Below are 14,589 nucleotides of genomic sequence, written 5' to 3'. Positions count from 1 at the left end.
CATATGCGTGATCTTCAATAAGTTCATGGAAAATATATTATGGAAAAAAACATATATAGATTTCACATTCCTTTTGCAACATTAATTCCGGTGTTTCATGAACTTATTTTTTAGGCAGGAGAGAGGTTTTTTTTTGTTTTGTTTGTTTGTTTGTTTGTTTGTTTTTGCTATAGGGCTTGTGTGCTTGCCAGAGAGACAGAAAGCGAGAAATCACTCCGTGGGGAGATGGCCACACCACAATCCCTTCTCCTCCATTCTCCTCTTGGGATCTTGGGCACGCACGCACAGGTGCCTGGCGAAATTTTTGAAGTCCTCGTATGTACCTAGAAACTCCAATCAAGAAAGGACCACTGAAGGATAAAGAGGAGAACCTATACGAAGAATGGGTTTCACCTTGTCCTGCCTGAACTCGATGTTGAAACGCTGATAGAGCACTTCACATTAGAAGCTTAACTGTTCTCGATATTGCTGGGGTATGAGGCAATCTGGAAAGTAGAGTGCAACTTAAAAATTAACTTAAGTGGACCAGCAGTTGGTGTAATGGCTATGTCACTTGTCTCCCATGTAGTCAACCACAGTTTGAGTCCTGGACCCAGTAGCTTAAACTCATGCCAGGCGCGTGGGCATGAGAGGAGGGCTGAGGAGAAGGGATTGTGGTGTGGCCATTCCCCCTGGGGGGTGATTTCTCGCTTTCTGTCTCTCTGTCTCCCTCTCTTTCTGGCGAGTGCACACGCCCTATAGCAAAAACCTCTTTCTTAAAGAAAAGTTAACTGAAGTGTTGAGTGTCTTATAGGAGAAACAATTTAAATTACTGGTTAATCAGAATAGTTTGACACTTGGGAAGAAAAAGGGGAAGCACCCCAAAGTAGATAATACTGATCTTTAGAAAACAACTCTCAGAAAAGGAATGGAAACATACTCAGAGCAATTGTTTACTCAGTGCACACCTTCTCATTCTCCTCCTGCTTCCCCCCTCTGTTTCTCTGTTTCTTTTTTTTTTTGAGAGAGAGAGAGAGGTTTTTGTTTTGTTTTGTATTTGCAGGGCACCTGTGCTCACTGAAACACAAAGACAGAGAAACAGAAAGTGAGAAGTTACCCCCCAGAGGGGATGGTCATCCCTTTTCCTCTATTCTCTTGGGATTTTGGGGCACGCATGCACACGTGCCTGGCATGACTTTCAAGCTACTGGGTCTAGGACTCGAACCACAGTCAGCCACATAGGAGTCCAGGTATGTAACCATCACACCATCTGTTGATCCCCCTCCCTATGTTTCTAATTCTCTTTTTTTCTCTCTACAAACTCCAGCTGACTAAGAAGAAAAGTCACTTTGAGTTGGGCCAATTAATTTTATTTTTTCAATTTACATATAACAAAATTGCTTATCTTTGTGGTGTACAGTTTATGAATTTTAGCACACATGAAGATTCTTTTTTTTTTGGAGAGGTTTCTTTTTTACTATAGGGCGCGTGCAGACAGAGAGAGACAGAGAGACAGAAAGCGAGAAATCACCTCCCAGGGTGGATGGCCACGCTGCAATCCCTTCTCCATTCTCCTCTCGGGATCTTGGGCACACACGCACACGTGCCTGGCGTGAGTTTTAAGGCACCAGGTCCGGGACGCGAACCGCGGTCGACTATGTGGGAGTCCAGTGACATAGCCATTATGCTAACTGCTGGTCCCACACATGAAGATTCTTGTAACTACCATCACAATGAAGATACTGAGTAGTTCCATCACCCCCAAAACTCTCTCTTGCTGCCTGTCAGTGGTCACACTGTCCCCCTCTCTGGCAATCATTACTCTGTTCTTGGTAGATTGTCTCTTTTTTCCATAGTGCCATATGAATGGAATCATGTGGCATGTAACCTTAGGTCCGTTGAATTTTACCAGAGTTAAAGCAGCTACCTTTGCCAGGGAATCTAGTCATAACTGTACATTACTTGTAAAGTTGATGGGCCATGGAAAAGCCAGATAGAATGCATAAGAATAAGATATCCTGGACCACAACTTCTTTTTTCTTTTAAGATTTATTTTAATTATTTAACTTATTCATTCTTTCATTCATTTTGTAACTTGACGAGAGAGAGAGAGAGAAAGCAAGCCACCAGGTCCAGGATTTGAACCGTGGTCGACCATGTGGGAGTGTCCAGTGCCCCAACCACCACCATGCCACCTGCTGGTCCCGTGTACCACTACTTTTTAGGTTAACTAGAGATTAAGCACGATCCCTTTTCTAGTTTGGTCACTTGGTAATCTCTCTAAAATAGGAGCCCTCATTTTTTCCCCCTTAGCAAATAGGGCCTAATGGGCACAAACTTTTTTCCTCTTTATTATTAAAACATTCAATACGCACCAGAATCCTAACAAATGACATTTTCTTATGTCTTACAGTACAGCTACTGAGATCATTTGGCCTTTATAACCAGCCTGACACAGGGAACTATAATCTGTGTTGTTCTTAATAAATGCAGACATTTGGAGTTGGAGAGATTAAGTGACTTGCCTGGTCAATGTCTTATTCTGGTGAATAATGAAGCTAAGATATGGCCCCATCTTCTGGATCCTTCCATCATTGGAATCTGCTCCCGTGATTATTGTATGAAATAATATTCTGTGGTTCTGCCCCACACATATAAGAGAAAGTTCCGAATAGGGTTTCCTGGAGTGTGATCTGCAGACAACTGCGTTAGATGGCTTACTAAAACTCAGGGCTGCAAATTGCACCACGTCTCACTGAATCTGAATGTCCAGAGGTGTGGCCCAGGAAACTGCTTTTGAAAAAGGTCTTCAAGTTGTTTTTAGTTTCTTTTAAGGTTTTTGTCATAGGGTGTGTGCACTCACCAGAGAGAGACAGAGAAGAAAAATGAGAAATCACCTCCCGGGGGATGGCCACATTACAATCCCTTTTCCTCCATTCTTCTGGGATTTGAGGCACACACGTACATATGCCCAGCATGATTTTCAAGTCACCTGGTCCAGGACTCAACTGTGGTCAGTCATGTGGAAATCTAGCTCCTTAACCATCATGCCACCTGCTGGCTCCTCTCCGAGTTATTCTTATGCATGCTAAAATTTAGGAGATTGGACTACCTATTGACCCTGGGAGTTCTCTAAAATTATTACCTTTGTTTTTAAATGAAGTCCTAAGAGGGGATTCTTTACCCTTACAGTGTGCAGCATTCACTTAAAACCCAAATAGATTCAGAAAACTATAAGCTGACTTCCAGATAATCAAGATTTTGTTGTCTTATTACCTGAGTTCTCAAGAGTTTCCATGACCTTCACTTGTTACATTGGATACCAAGCACCTGTGCTGTTATAGCTGTTTAAATCAGGGCTTTCTCTATAAGCGACCGAAATCACAAGGGAGCAAATGGATGAATGACCACCAGAAGAAGGCCAGTGGTCCTAGAATCTAGTGAGAGTCCAGAGACTCCAGAACTCTAACCATTCACCTGTTGTGGTGGGGAGGTGGTCCGTGGGGCGAGTGGGGCAGAGGCCACAGGTTTCGACTAACAGCCTCTCAGTGAACTGCAGAGTGGACTGGATCTGTTGCTTCAGCTGTGAGCCTTTGGTGGTGATTGAGCAGGTGATGAGAGCCTGGAGACCCCACAGGTCTGCCCAAGGCCTGTTGGACAGCACAGAGGGCACGGTCTTGTCTTCACACAGCAGTGGAAGGTCAAGGAGGTGAAGGATGATCCCTAGGACTGGTGCCCACAGTCACCCAGAGCTCATGAACTCAGTTCTGTCGAGGGTTCTGCTGCTTCACTGACTCCTTTCCAAAGCTGCTCGCAGATACCTGTTTCTTTTCTTTCTTTTTTTTTTTTTTTTAGAGGTTGTTGCTATAGGGCACATGCACTCGCCAGCCAGACAGAGAGAGACAGAGAGACAGAAAGCGAGAAATCACCCCCCAGGGGGGATGGCCACGCCACAATCCCTTCTCCTCCATTCTCCTCTTGGGATCTTGGGGCACGCACGTAAACGTGCCCGGCATGAGTTTAAGCCACCAGGTCCGGGATTCGAACCACAGTCGACTATGTGGGAGTCCAGCGACATAGCCATTACGCTAACTGCTGGTCCCGCAGATACCTGACTGTTGAGCAAGGTCTGACAGTTTCTAAGTGAGGTGGGTGTCTGCAAGTAGACAGGCCTTCAGATAGATTTATTTATTTATTTATTTATTTATTTATCTATTTATCATATCAGGGTAACTTTTTTTATTGCAGGTCCCTTTTATTATTGGCTAACAGAAAACCTAGCCCCAACCTAACAGGTTACACACATACATGCAGCCATTTCCACACTTCCTCACAATGAAAAGCTCTCTAACGAGATACCAAAAGGTCGAGAGAGACAATGTTTTAATGGCTGGGCCTTAAGGACAATTCTGGTTGCATTTAAATCTCAGTGGCATGCACTAAGAGTCCCCTGCTGCTAAAATTTTTGGGTCAGTTTCTTTTAGAATCAGGCTACGGAGAAAGCAGGATGATTTCTCTCAGTCTCTCCTGCCAACCACAGTGATAAGACAAGATTTTATTGTTGTTCTGGGCTATCATTCCCCAAATCGTGTGCTGCCTTTTCCCTTAGGAACCAACCAAAGACATCTAAGGAAGAATTAACGGAAAAGATCCTAAGAATCACTGTCTTGCCACTAGTACATGCTCTGGGTTCTGTAGAATGGAAACCTGGACCAGATTCATGGCTGATGTGCCTTAACAACACATTGGGAAAGAAACTACCGGGGATGTTCAAACGAGGATGTTTATTTTCCTTTCGGAATGTGTACCCAGAAGCCCACGCATCAAAGCGTGGAGCTACCTTGGAAGACAAGGGCGCCAAAGTCCAAATACTTCAGTAAGTCCTGAATCCAACTCCTGTAAGTCACTTCCTCTTCCGAGCACCTCTTGTCCTACTAACCCACCCCCCCACCCCCACTTAGTATTTGGCCAATTTTTTACAGTTTATACCAACTGATCCAGGATCTTTTATACAATTCCACAGAAAGATTTCTGACTTTTGGTGCTTGGAGCAACTGGTGAAAGGAGACGCCTTTAACTCTCAGCACCAAGAAGGTGCCTGTGTCAGTAGCATTTTTTTTTTCTTTGAGAGGTTTTTCACTATAGGGCGCGTGCGTGCACTCGCCAGACAGAGAGAGACATAGAGACAGAAAGCGAGAAATCACCCCCCAGGGGGAATGGTCACGCCGCAATCCCTTCTCTTCCATTCTCCTCTCGGGATCTTGGGTACACACGCACACGCGCCCGGCGTGAGTTTTAAGCCACCGGGTCTGGGACATGAACCGCGGTCGACTACGTGGGAGTCCAGCGACATAGCCATTACACCAACTGCTGGTTCTCTCAGTAGCATTTTGATCACTCCCTTCAGAGCTACCTCAAGCATCAGCCTGAGCTGCAAGGGTTTTCCATTCTGCTGTTGGGACCAAGGTCTTTAAAAGATAGACAGAAGGCCTTATGCAGGAATCACTACCAAAAACAAAACATGAACCAATCTGGTGAGAGAAGGGGGGACAGAAAGCGTTGAGTCAGGAAAGGAGTGCAAGAAGCTGATCCCAAATAAAAAGACAAAATTAAGGAAGGAAAAACACTACGTATGTAAATATAAACTAAAAGCAGAGCATATGAATGCTTAGTCGCCGAAGCCAAGGCAACATCTTCAGAAAAGCTTGGTGTGTCACAAGGCTCAGCCATAGGGGAAATAAGGCAATATAAAAAAGACCGAGGAATTTTGGTCACAGAATGGTCTCCTTCCTCCTCCCAGCCAACCCCTGTGAATGCATCTCTATATATCTTTTTATATATATACATAATATAGAGTCTATTTTCCTTAAAAAGTATTCCAATGATTATCTATATTTTTATCAAGGCATGATGGCTTCAGGAAAGGGGGGAAGCCATCATGGGAGCGCTGAGAAGGGAAATACAGGAAGGGGAGGCTGGGGTAAGAAGGGTAAGAAGAAACTAGGGTCAAACGAATGCTCATCCTCATCAAAGGGTGGCACCAACAGGATTTTCACTAATGTTTTCCGCCTTCAGGGAGGCACTGATGAATATAGGTGGGTGCTGGGACCCATCTCTTCTCTTGCATTCCTCCCCCGCCCCAATTCTTCCTACCTACCACCATGCGTTTTAATGCCTTATGGCTCTCTCCCCCACCTCTCTTGGACCATGCTACCTTGCATCCCAGGGTTGATGGGTATGGCTCACATGTCTCTGGCCCCAGGTGCCTTATCTCAGAAGCCATTGTCACTGATATTAATGAACTGCAGATCTGCCACCTGTGTGATGTTGATGCCACTGTTGACAAGACAGGCAATACGCTCTGGGCAGACGGCCTCCGTGGCTACTATGTTGGTGGTAATGAGGGCTGAAGGGGTGGCAGTACACATTTCTCCTCACCTATGTGTGTGTGTTTGTGCCTCTGTAGCTCATCTGAATGTGTGAAGTATATTCTACAGTATGACTAGGTACACACGAATGGCCTCTCGCCTGTATGCCAGCACAAGTGTGCCTGGAGGTGAGAGGTCTTGTCATATACTTTACCACAGCCTTGGATGTGGCAAATGTGCTGTTTCTTTTTTCCAGGATCCCTAGAGCCCCTTCCTTCACTGTCTTTATAGTAGGGGCTGGTGCATGCTTCCCCCCTGGTCCTCCAACCACCTTGGGGTTGGGGGGGGTCTAGGCTGTTTTCTCCTTCCTCTACACCTGCTGTGTCATCATGTATTCTATCACCACCAGTTCCATGGAGACCAAGTTGAGCTCCATGATCACCTGGAGCATTTGCTATGGCCAATGGCAGGCCTGGAAGCTGGTGCACCTGGATTCCTGAAGTACTCAATGCACTGAGCTTAACAGTCTGGAGGCCTGGCGTGGAGGAGAGCTGAGCAGCATTTACAGAGACTGTGCCGGCAGGGATGGAGGCAGCCGGGGCAATAGGTGTGAGGATGGTGCTGCTGCTGGTGGTTTGCCCCAACGAAATGCCCTGCATTGGTGCCAAAGTGACTATCTGGGCTGTGGATCCTGAACTCGGAGGTTCTGCAGCTGAAGTCTGCCAACTGACCTGTCCATTGGGCCCCACTGTTGGTGTCCGGATGATGATGGGGCCAGAGTTTGGAACAGCCTGAAGCTGGAGGTTCTGGAGGGTTTCCTGGGAGATAGCTTGAGTTGTAAAGGTCTGTCCTGACAATGGTGCTGCTTGGAGGGCCTGTCCCGCTGGAACTAGCTGAGGCTGGATAAGAATTTGCTGCTGCGACTGCTAGTTTGACTCTCCCTCTTTCTGCTGACTTGCTTAGAGTGAACCTCCAGATGTCTGATTCAGTTGGATGTTCAGAGTATCAGACCCCTGGAGCCCACTGACCCTCTGAAGTATCTGGCCTTTAGAGTTGGTCCTGGATGATCCACTGGTAGTAAAGTTCATAATTCCCATGTTGCTGGTGGTAGTAGTTGTTGAGTAGCTATCGGCCTTAGTGAAAAGGCTGGAACTGGCTTGCGATGACACTAGCCTGGCAGAATTAATGGTAGTTCCTGAGGTGACGGGCTGTGAGCCACTCTCCTGGGACCCAGAGCTGCTGATTGTGACCACCTGAGAACTGGGAGTCAATGTAGCTGCAGAAACGCTGTTGACAGGTAGCAAGGTGATGTTCCCATTCAGGGCCACTGGTACATTGGTCACATACTGAGTCTGTCCTGAGAGCACATTATTAGCCAGGCCTTGGAGGGGGACAGCCTGCTGAAGTAGGTTTCACATAGCAGCAATTGTTGCCTCTGCTTCCTCGATTTGTGATGATCTGTGGGTTTGCACCTGGTACTATCTGTACTTGCCCAGAACCATCCTGCTGCACATGGGCCCCAGCGGCAGTGAATTGCAGCTGTTGCCCATCAGCAGTCTGGAACTGCGGGATTACTGGATACTGAATGTTAGGCATCACTCCCGGTTGTCCTGTCAGAACTTGCTGGTTCTGCAAGTTGGGGGTGCAACCACAACATCCTGCCCACTGGAAACTGCTGCCACTCTGTCCCTTTGAGGCAGGAGTAGCCCCAGAGGAGGAAGAGACAATCAGCCAGTCATTGGCACCCTGTGAAACTGTGTGGCTGTGAGGTCAAGCTCACTTGTGCCCCCTGACTGGCCTGGGCCCTGGGAGTAAGTCAGGAAGGGAAAAAGGAGGCTACGATGAAACAGCAATGACTAAGGAAGGTGAAAGGTGCCAGTGGAAAGACAGCGGAATGGGGGTGGAGGAGTGAGGCCTGCAGGACAAGAAGTAGACTCAGTGATGCCACCATTGGGCCTCGATTCTCCCCTTGCACAAAATTAAACTCAGAAAGGATTCAAAAAGTGCGGTGGGGTAGGGAATGTGAGGAGCGGTGGTCTTGTTGGGAGAGTTTCACAGTAAGGAAACCCATCCTGGGAACAAAAGAGAGGGCTACGTAAGGCAAAAACCAACATGTGGGTGGATGGACAGCTTACTAAAATAAGGGTTAGAGAGCTAAGAAAGAAAAATACAAGGGTAAAAAAAGTAACACGAAGACAGGAGGGGGAAGGAACAGGTGAAAAATGTGTGTGGAGAAACGTTCGCAAGTCCCGGCAAACCCCTAGCCCAAAGGGAGCCACTTCTTCATTCTCCTCTCGGGCTTTTCAAGCTACAGGGTCTCAGACTCAAACCACAGTTGGCCATGTGGGAGGCCAGTGTCTTAACCAACATGCCACTTGCTGGCCCCTCTTCCTTCCGTTTCTAGGGCACTACCGTATCTGTGCAGTATCACTTCTCCTACTTTTGTAGTGGCCTCCTACCTGACCACGTTCCTACTCATCACTGATTGCTTCCCTCCCTGCAGTCAGAGGGATTGTTCCCAAGTAGGGACAAGCTCTTCTAAAATCCGCTAGTGGCTCTCCATTGTCTGTACTGTGCAGAATCAACTTCTTTCAGTTTCCCAAATGCCACGTCCACTCATGCTTTTCTGGGCTTTTTGCACACAATAACTCTCTCTCAGGATGCTCTTGTTCCTTTAAACAATACTTCGTCTGCTGACTCTAACTCCTACTCATTCTGTGGTGTCCGCATAATCATCACTTTCTCTCAGAAGCCCTCCTGGACTGCAAACACCTGTGCATCAATGTACCTATTAGAATAGTACAAAAGTACATGTGATTTCAGACCATGATTTTAAATCATTATAACTAGGCCAAACACATCTTTACTAATCAAAATAGGAATCATTTTACTCAACATATGTTTGCCAATGAGAAATACATTTACTTATTCCTGTAGCATAAAAATTCATGCTTTGGAGGACCAGCAGTTAGCGTAATGACTATGTTGTTGTACTCCCATGTAGTCAACCACAGTTCGAGTTCCAGACCCGGTGGCTTAAAACTCATGCCAGGCACGTGTGCATGCGTGCTCAAGATCCCGACAGGAGAATGGAGGAGAAGGGATTACGGCGTGGGGGGTGATTTCTCGCTTTCTGTCTCTCTGTCTCTCTCTGTCTGTCTGGTGAGCACACGTGCCCTATAGCAAAAACCTCTCCAAAAAAAAAATAAAAATAAAAATAAAAATAATTCATGCTTTGGGATTTGACAACCCTGGAAAGCATCTTTTGCATCCTGCCCGTTGTGAAAGGGTTTTCCTTGCAAAAAGTTACCGACATACTTGAAGAAGTGGTAGTTGGTGGGTAAGAGGTCGGGAGAATATGGCAGATGAGGCAAAATTTTGTAGCTCAATAACCAATTGAACTACTTCTTTTGAAGCATTGGTGATGCAACGTAAAGTTAGGTATTGTCATGGGGAAGAATTGGCCCTTTCTACTGACCAATGCCTGCTGCAAGTGTCCATGACTTTTTTTTTTTTTTTTTTGGTGCAGGTTTGGCTTTGGGAAGTGTTTTGCAGCTTCTTCTCAGCCCAGACACTGGCTGTGCATTGCCAGTTGTCATATAAAATCCAATTTTCCTTGCATGTCACAATCTGATCCAGAAATTGTTCCTTGTTTCATAGAATAAGAAAAGGTGACACTTCAAAATGATGATTATTTTTTATTTTTGGACAGTTCGTGATGCACCCTCTCATCAAGTTTTTTCACCTTTTCAATTTGCTTCAAATGCCAAACAACTACAGAATGGTCAATGTTGAGTTCTTCAGTAACTTCTCAGCTAGCTGTAAGAGGATCACCTTTGATGATTGCTCTCAGTTGGTCATTGTCAACTTCCAATGGCCAGCCGCTATGCTCCTCATCTTTGAAGGCTCTTGTCGGCTTCGCAAAACTTCTTGAACAACCACTGCACTGTACGCTCATTAGCAGGTCCTGGGCCAGATGCATTGTTGATGCTACAAGTTGTCTCTACGTCTTTATGACCCATTTTGAACTCATATAGGAAAATTACTCAGGACCAGAAGATGGCATAATGGTTACATTGCTGGACTCCCATGTAGTCAATTGTGGTACAAGTCCTGGACCAGGCAGCTTAAAACTCATACTGGGGGACCAGCAGTTGTTGTAATGGCTATGTTACTGGACTCCCAGGCTCTCCTTTCCCTTTGTCTTGTTAATAATACCCTCTCCGCCTCCCAACCCAGGAGAGGCAAGGGCACAGGCCTTCAGAAGAAGACATCTTCATGGCTCTTGAGAACTAGTGATTTCCCGCGGCACTTGTGCACCGCATGGTTTTCTACTTTTTACCTTTTTTTTTAAATTTTTTTTTTAGATTGTTTTCCTTCTCTTTTTCTCTGTTTCTTGGTTGTTGTTGTTGCTGTTTTCTCTCTCTCTCTGTTTCCTTTTCTGCATGCACCTGGACACTCAGATTGAACTTCAAGTTTGGGAAGAAACACACCACCCATCAGATGACTAGAAATCACTGCAGGGCCACAAGAAATATGGGAAAGCAAGGAAATACCACTCCCCCAGGGGAAAAGAATAGTTCCTCTTCATCCAAGACAGTTCAATGGAAATCATGGAAATGTCAGATAAAGAATTTAGCACATTTATTATGGCAGAGCTAACAGAGATGGAAGAGAAGAGAGACAATGAACTGCAGAAGAGAAAGGAGAAAGGAGCTGACGAGTTCCAGGAGGTGAGGAAATTCTTGCAAGTTCTAAAAGAGGAATTACACACTTCAAAAGAATCAGATGGAACTGTTAGAAATGAAGGCTATAATACAGGAAGTAAAAATCTCCCTCGAAAGTATTAAAAGCAGACTAGATCATACAGAAAAGAGAATCTCAGATGTAGAAGAGAAAAAAAATTGCTGGTCTAGAAAAATCCACCATGAAGACTGAGAAAATTGCCCCCAAATTTGAGACTAATATACAAGAAGTACCATCGAACATCCAAACATCCAGATAATTGGCATCCCAGAAGGCAAAGAGACTCATAAGGGCATTGATAATCTTCTCCATGAAATCCTGCAAGAATACTTTCCAAACCTAGAGAGGCACTAAAAGATCCAGTCCCAAGAAATACAAAGGACCCCAAATAGAATCAATCCAAGAAGATCTTCTCCAAGACACATTATAGCTAGACTGACCAAAACCACAGAGAAAGACAAGATACTAAGATTGACAAGAGAGAAATGGCAAGTTACCTACAAAGGATATCTCATCAGGCTAACAGCAGACCTCTCAATGGAAACAATGCAAGCAGGGAAAGAACGGGAAGACACATATAAAATGTTAAGAGAGAAACTATTTCAAACAAGATTATTATATCCAGTAGGATTATTCTTCATATAGGAAAAAAAAAAGATTAAAATCTTCTCAGAAAAAGAAAACCCAAAAGAGTTTGCCAACACCCGACCAGCTCCAAGAAACTCTGAAGAGTTAGTTACATTCCAGGAAAACTAAAAAAAGAACAGCCAGAAATAAGGGTTAAAAAAAAAGACAACCAAGAAAATGGCCAACATAAAGATAGGGACAAGTCCAAAAATATTGATAATGCCATTAATTGTTAATGGATTAAATTCTCCAATAAAGAGACATGATTAATGCATAAAAAATAACTAGAAACCCTCTGTATGTTGCCTATAAGAAATATATCTCATGGATAAAGACACACATAGACTAAAAGTGAAAGGCTAGTAAAAGTTATTCCATGCAAATTGGAACCAAAAAAAAGAGCTGAAGTCATGATAGTAATTTCTGACAAAATAGGCATTAATACAAAAACTTTTCAAAGACACAAGGAAGGGCACTATATTGCAGTAAAAGGGTTGATCCATCAAGAAGATATAATGCTTATAAATATCTATGCACCTAACACAGGAGCACCCAAATACATGAAGGAAAGACTTAGATCTGAAAGGAAGATAAACTGCAACAAACTAATTGTTGGAGAACTCAACACCCCAATATCTCCTGTGGACAGATCATCTAGACAAAAAATAAGTAAATAGGTAAAAGATCTAAATTATATCATAAATCAAATGGACTTAACAGATATCTATAGAACTTTTCACCCAAAAATCAGAGATACACTGGTTTCTCACTCCCACATGGAAGCTTTTCGATCGATCACATCATAAGTCACAAGCAAGCCTCTACAGATTCAAAGGCATAGAAACTATATCCAGCATCTTCTCTGACCATGATGGAATTAAAGTTGGCTTTAATTTCAAGAGAAATCTCAAAAACACACAAATACATGGAAACTATATAGCCTACTCCTAAATGACTAGGCAACTACTGAAGAAATTAAGACTGAAATCAAATGATTCATGGAAGCCAATGACAATGAGGACATGAGTTTCTATAATCCTTGGAACACTGCAAAAGCAGTCATAAGAGGGAAGCTCATAGCCATTCTCCTATCGGGATCTTGGGCAAGCATGCACACGTGCTCAGCGTGATTTTAGGCCACTGGGTCCACGACTCGAACCATGGTCGACTACATGGGAGTCCAGTGACATAGCCATTACGCTAACTGCTGGTCCCTAAATTTTCTTTTTATCACCATCATTTCCATAGTCTAAGATACATATAAAATAGACAACAAGTAGTAAGTCATTAGCAATAAAACATAAAGTGAGAAATGCACATTAGATGATGTATAAAATAATCATATTTATTTAGGAATGTATTCAGGGGGCCAGTAGATGGCATGGTAGTTAAGAACACTGGACTCTCACTTGGCCAACCACAATTCAAGTCCTAGACCTGGCAAATTGCTTTCTCATTTTCTCTCTCTTTCTCTGTCCCTATCTGGTGAAATTAAAATAAATAAATAAATAAAGATCAATAAAATAATTCTTAAAAACCACAGGTTGAGTTCTGGACTTGGTGGCTTGCTTTCTCACTTTCCCTTTGTCTCTGTCTCTCTGGTAAATTTAAAAATATATAGTAATTATAATAAATAAAATACAATTATTTAATGAAAGAATGTGTCCAATATCAAACAGCAAATTTCAACAATGCAAAACCACAATTACTTTTGTACCAACCTATAGATCTATGAATGTGGTTCCATAGTACCCTATCATTTCCTATCATAGCACTTATCACATTTTTGTATAGTTGTTTAATTGCCTGTCTAGATTGCCCACAATCATCTGTTAGGGCAAGAATTGAGTCTTGGACAGCAGCAACCACCCATGAGTGACAGTGACCCAGTGGAACTGCAGCCATGACTCAGGCGATCATAAATCTGAAGGCCTGGCCAGCGGCTGCCCAAGCAGTGCAGGTCCTGACAGGGGCAACTGCTTCCCTGGACAGCCCTGGTCCGCCCTCTGGTTGCTGCCTGCCCAAAGGACTTCCTCTCATTCTTTCTCATAGATTCCCACCCACACCATCCTGCCCATTCTGCGCCCCTCACCCACCAGAAACCACCCTTTTCCTCTAGGGGCCTCCCTCTCTCTGCCCTGAAACCTCCTGATTTCTAACCCCTAGACCCCTTTAGGGGTTTTCCAGGACTTGCGAACGTTACCCCACACACAGTTTTCACCTGTTCCTTCCCCCTCCTGTCTTCGTGTTATTTTTTTTACCCTTGTATTTTTCTTTCTTAGCTCTCTAACCCTAATTTTAGTAAGCTGTCCATCCACCCACATGTTGGTTTTTGCCTTACGTAGCCCTCTCTTTTGTTCCCAGGATGGGTTTCCTTACTGTGAAACTCTCCCAACAAGACCACCGCTCCTCACATTCCCTACCCCACCGCACTTTTTGAATCCTTTCTGAGTTTAATTTTGTGCAAGGGGAGAATCGAGGCCCAATGGTGGCATCACTGAGTCTACTTCTTGTCCTGCAGGCCTCACTCCTCCACCCCCATTCCGCTGTCTTTCCACTGGCACCTTTCACCTTCCTTAGTCATTGCTGTTTCATCGTAGCCTCCTTTTTCCCTTCCTGACTTACTCCCAGGGCCCAGGCCAGTCAGGGGGCACAAGTGAGCTTGACCTCACAGCCACACAGTTTCACAGGGTGCCAATGACTGGCTGATTGTCTCTTCCTCCTCTGGGGCTACTCCTGCCTCAAAGGGACAGAGTGGCAGCAGTTTCCAGTGGGCAGGATGTTGTGGTTGCACCCCCAACTTGCAGAACCAGCAAGTTCTGACAGGACAACCGGGAGTGATGCCTAACATTCAGTATCCAGTAATTCC

The 14,589-nt window shown here is 44.5% G+C and overlaps 1 pseudogene; it reads right to left on the bottom strand.

Moving 5' to 3' along the window:
* Positions 1–6,251: 6,251 nt before the first annotated feature.
* Positions 6,252–14,589, bottom strand: part of LOC102493212 (transcription factor Sp1-like) — a 10,495-nt pseudogene continuing 2,157 nt past the window's right edge.

The sequence above is a fragment of the Tupaia chinensis genome, unplaced genomic scaffold, assembly GCF_000334495.1.
Source record: "Tupaia chinensis unplaced genomic scaffold, TupChi_1.0 Scaffold000165_2, whole genome shotgun sequence".
Lineage (NCBI taxonomy): Eukaryota > Metazoa > Chordata > Mammalia > Scandentia > Tupaiidae > Tupaia > Tupaia belangeri.
The sequence above is the reverse complement of the archived record's forward strand: the minus strand, read 5'-3'. Positions and strand labels throughout refer to the sequence as shown.